Source organism: Berghia stephanieae, chromosome 3 (genome assembly GCF_034508935.2).
Source record: "Berghia stephanieae isolate SIO BIC M18660-M18661 chromosome 3, UCSD_Bste_1.3, whole genome shotgun sequence".
NCBI lineage: Eukaryota > Metazoa > Mollusca > Gastropoda > Nudibranchia > Aeolidiidae > Berghia > Berghia stephanieae.
In genome coordinates this window covers 83,804,591-83,809,590 of record NC_088362.1, presented here as the reverse complement: position 1 = coordinate 83,809,590, position 5,000 = coordinate 83,804,591, and the positions used below count along the sequence as shown (strand labels likewise).

General features: G+C 34.6%; 1 protein-coding gene and 1 non-coding gene across 2 annotated transcripts in view; both read right to left on the bottom strand.

The window, feature by feature from the left end:
• LOC144969676 (uncharacterized) overlaps positions 1-2,951 on the bottom strand; it is a 10,657-nt gene extending 7,706 nt beyond the window's left edge. The window contains exon 1 of the mRNA XM_078908826.1: positions 2,866-2,951. The gene's annotated coding sequence lies outside the window, so the exon portion shown is untranslated. The remainder of the gene's footprint in view (positions 1-2,865) is intronic.
• On the bottom strand, positions 1,661-1,732 carry Trnah-gug (transfer RNA histidin (anticodon GUG)). Its single transcript has one exon. It is a non-coding gene; the product is annotated as a tRNA-His (tRNA).
• Positions 2,952-5,000: the final 2,049 nt, after the last annotated feature.

The following is a 5,000-nucleotide window of genomic DNA, read 5'->3' as shown; positions in this document are numbered from 1 at the left end:
ATAGATGTGAACACCCTTCAGACATGAAAATAAATAAACGTCGGTCACGACATGTTCCTCTTATTCTAGTACTCTAAAAGTATTTGTTACAGTGAATGACGTAATCATTCGGATGGTGAAAAGGTTTGAACTGAGATATTGCCAAGTTTAGTTAGAAGGTCAATTTTGATCCAAAATGAGTTCTTGTCATAAATGATTATATCAACCCATTTTGTACATTTTCGGGAAATATTAAAGCTTAATTTCACTTCTAAATATTTTTTTTACTGCTAGTCAAGTTGAAAAAGTATGACATTTGAGAAAAGTTGTGACCTTAACTTTATGAAAATTCACCCGATTTACTTCAAATAAAGATTAAAATGATCTGGTGAGCATATTCTTTCAGAAAATGCAAAAATTGCAATCCATATTTTCACTTTCCGACTGATTATGTCATGCACTGACACATTTGTCACCGCCTCGGTTTCATAAATTGAATTCCACTTAGGCATCTCTCGTGTTTAAAATGTTTTAGACTACTTAATTTAAACTGCAAAAACACAAACATATGATTTGTCGATTATATCATCTTTTTGGTTACTAGCGACGTGCACTTATTTGCAGGTCTGATAACCCAATTCCTTATATGCTCATTGTTGCAATGGAAATTTTAAATAAAAATGACGCAAAATATTGTCCATTACAACAATGGCCCACAATTGGGTTTAATTATCAGGTCTGCATATATGTACACGTCGATTATTTGCCGTGCTCATCAAAACTCTTGATTTTTGCAACACAACAGCACACGGTAGATGCCTGCTACAACAATAACATTGACGTCCCAAAGGCGGATAATTAGATATAGAAATAAATAAATAAATAGATAAATAAATGAATAAACACACAACTGAATCCATTAATCAATAGGCGAATTAGCAATCTATCAGTGTTTCATTAAGCAGTGAATAAATAAATAAATGAATTAAAATATAGAAATAGATATTTAAATATAATTAGATGGAGGGGGGGGGGGGGGGTCGTGATGTCACACCTTCTTTTCCGGTTCCAAAAATTTGGAAGTATAAATGTCACAGTCCATCGAAGGACTAGTAATGAATAAGTTACATATTGAATCATAAAGGGGTGGCATAACGATTTTAGGAGCAGGATGTATAGGCAGATTCTCAGGATTACGGGACGTTAACGAGCAAGGATTGATGATCTTTAATGGCAACCAGCATCTATTTAGACTAGAAAATAAGACGCCATCATTCTGAAACCAGAAGATCATAATTTACACAAGGCATGTAACCAGTTCTCCCGAAGAGTTGGTTTACATTTCCAATGAGATGGGGACCAGTTTTTTATATCACACTTTTGTTCCCTTTTGGTTTGTTGACACTGGCCAGTCGTCGAGAACAATCCAGGGTGTTTGCGGTCATAAGCAATTTAAAATGTTGAAAAACAAAGAAGAAGAAAACGATAGACGATATAATAATGCCAGTGATCTAATGAGTCAAATTGATGGCTCAGTTAATATTATATAAATTAATTAAACATATAATTAATGATGAATTTTAATAGATAGGCAAATAATTAAGCGAAACATATTTCTTTTCTTTAATAAAAAAAATTCAGAGAGGTAAAATTGAAAAAAAAGAAGAGAGAAAAAAGTCCTTGCCGTGACCAGGATTCGAACCTGGGTTGTTGCGGCCACAACGCAAAGTACTAACCACTATACGATCACGGCTATCTGGACAATATGCCAAGCGCCTTATCATTTGATATAATCTAAGTGTCACCATGTGATTGGTGTATTGGTTGATAGATACATGACATTTATTTATTCATTCATCGACTCCTTTCGCTATAATTTATTCTCCAGTCAACTCAGGCTGATCTTTTGGGATTTTTTTAAAAGTTGTACTTTTCTCACCATCATCATCATCATCATCATCATCATCGTCGTCATCATCATCATCATCATCACAATCATGATCATCAACAACAACAGTTAAAGCAGCAGCTTTATCGCCATCATAATCGTCTTCATAAACAACATTATCAGCGCCAATAATCTTACAAGTAATCAAATATAAAACCACAAAGAATGTCATTGATCCAGACTTACCCAGTCAGTGCATGCGTTGTTCGTATCGCCATCAACACAATTATCACTATCACACACATAACACCAATGCAAAACACTGCGCTATTACTATTATTAGCCATCATGCACAGCATAACACAACACCACAAATGTGTCACTGATGGTGATACGAGGGGAAACACACCAAATCAAATCTTTCTGTCTTTAAATCTGCTTCACAATATTGATAGAAACCGTTTTGTCATTCATTTTTTTAAAAAAAGGAATCAAGACTGAGGTCGTTCTGAAAAATAAAATGACCAGAAAACGACTGAGGTGTTTGTTGCCTTTGAGTTATCCCCTGAGTGGAAGAGAAAGCTTTGCTGCCCCAAAGCCACCTTCAAAATGAATATAACAACTTCAAAACAACAACACAGAAAGTTTCGGGCTCAAAACCCTTCTCCAACCAATAACAGAAACAGTCAAAACGTTAATACTTAACGTCAGATCTAGATAGACGGACGTCTAACTTGGTGAGAACCGAAGTGTGGTCTGTCTGATTAATATTGTATGACTGCAGGAATCAAGATCCTGTTTGTTGACATTTCGTAGATAACAACAGTATGAATGAAGCTGACGTCACTCGACTCTTTATTATTGATTTTATACAACATATGATTGGGTTGGGAATTAGTTCTCTCTAAATTCTATCAATCAAAATATAAATGTTTTAAAAACAAAGTTTAAATTTTTGTTACGATTTATTTTGAAGGAGGAACAAGTGAGTATTTTACCTGAACGATTGTATCAATAGAGCCCATCAATTAAGTCCAATTTAAAGATCTGTTTAATATAGCTTTTACTGAATTTAATTAAAATGTTTTTCAAATCAAGTCTGTATTGCTGTACTCTGTCACGCGGACTGGACTTGAACCCAGATTATACAGGCATCAGTCCCATGCTCTGCCAAATGAGCACAGGGAGCTTTGTTCGCAATTCCAACATCTGTTATATTCTCTGCCAGAGAGAAGGCTGGTCAAGTGTACTTATTGGCCAGTGGGCAGGCAGTACATTGTACCTTATCTCAAAGATAAACTGTGCGAGGATCACACTCGTACCGCTTGCTTTTTTAAGAATTCTAATCGACCGTATGCTTCGACATAAACAAATAATAGAAGGAAAAAAGTCGACTTCACCCGGGTCTTTGTATTGTTTTTTAGGCAGTCTGCGAATGATTAGCTCTCACAAAATACATCATTCATGCTTTAATTAAACGTTAAAAGTTACATACATTTTTGTGTGTCGTTATGTTTATTATGGCTTGTGTTGTGAGTATTTTGCATAGCATCAATACAATTCTGCTAAAATTAACCCACAATCAATCTAAAAAAAAAAAAATGGAGCTTTTTATATAGCGCGATATCCACTAAACGTACTCAAAGCCCTTTAACAAGAGGTCCCTGCCTAACAGCAACACGTAACATGTAGAACGAGACTTGACGCCTGTTAGGCGATATTTCAATTTTTTTTTCCGAGAGGGACATCGCTGTTCACGGTCAGGTGCTCATTTTTCACATGAGTACGGTGAGAGAATGTTAGTAAAGAGCCTTTACAAGGACTCAACTATGCGCCAAGCGAAGCTCGAATCCATGCACATGACTCCACAAGTATAAATCACTTTGAAAATGCAATCCAATCCAAAAATAGTTGCAGCTTCGTGTGATGAAGAATTGACGCAACTAGTATAGGGGTGATGGGGTGGCATTGACGTAATATCTATCTTTGTTTTAAACTGGTCGAGATGACTATAGAATAGTGTCGGGTTATTGGTTACTCGGACATTTTCAGGAATGCTGTTCCATGCACGAATGGTACTGGGGAAGAACGACTGTTTGTACGCATTGATTCTGGAATATGGCAGTGCATATAATGCGTTTTCTTTTCTTCCGTTGTTTTTCAATGTATTAATTAATAGACAGGGCGCTATCTAGCTCTATGACTTAAAATACTATGAATTTGATGAATAAGTTTTTAATTGATACATCATTGATTGTTTATGATGTAAAATTATAATGATCATAGTTTTGATTATATCAGGGAATTTCAAACCTGAACCTTTCATGTATTTTTTTTTCATGGGGCATTTAATGGCTTTTGACCTAATCAACCCTTACAATGATATGTTATGTTATGTTATGTTATGTTATGTTATGTTTTGTTATAATTTCCTTTAACCCTCCCGTTGCCAACTATGGCAAAATCCTCACATGTTGATCTACTTGCACATATTATTTGAAATTATAAGAACATCTAATATATGATACAATCAACGTGCACTCATTTGCAGGTCTGATAACCCAATTCGTTATGGGCTAATTGTTGTAATAGAAATCTCAAACAATGACGCAAATATTGACCATTACATTAATGTTAATCTAGGCCATAATTGCGTTCGGATGTCAGACCTGCATAGATGAACACGTCGGATACGACATATGTCTTTCTTATTCAGAATTCTTTTGTAAATCCAAATACAATATGACGATAGTTTATTGTTATAGCTAATATAGCTTAAAACTCTGTTGTAAATTCTTTTCTTTTCTGAACAAAATTATTATTACGACCTATACAACATGTATTTTTTGCTTTTGAAGAAAGTGAAAAAAAAATTAATACTTTTTGGTTGTAATGTTTCATCGTGTAAAATGCCTATGAAGGTTTATTTGAAGTTTCAAGCTTGAAATGGAATTTATAGCATCATGTTCACCCCGACATAGAACGTACTGTTTTGACACCAATCATCACATTTATCTTCTTTTTCTTTTCTTTGTTTACTTGTTTTTTGAAATAGTTTTTAAAAATTGTTTTTTGTTGTTGTTGTTGTTGTTGTTGTTGTTGTTGTTTTCTTGGAACGTTTTTATAGGTGGAC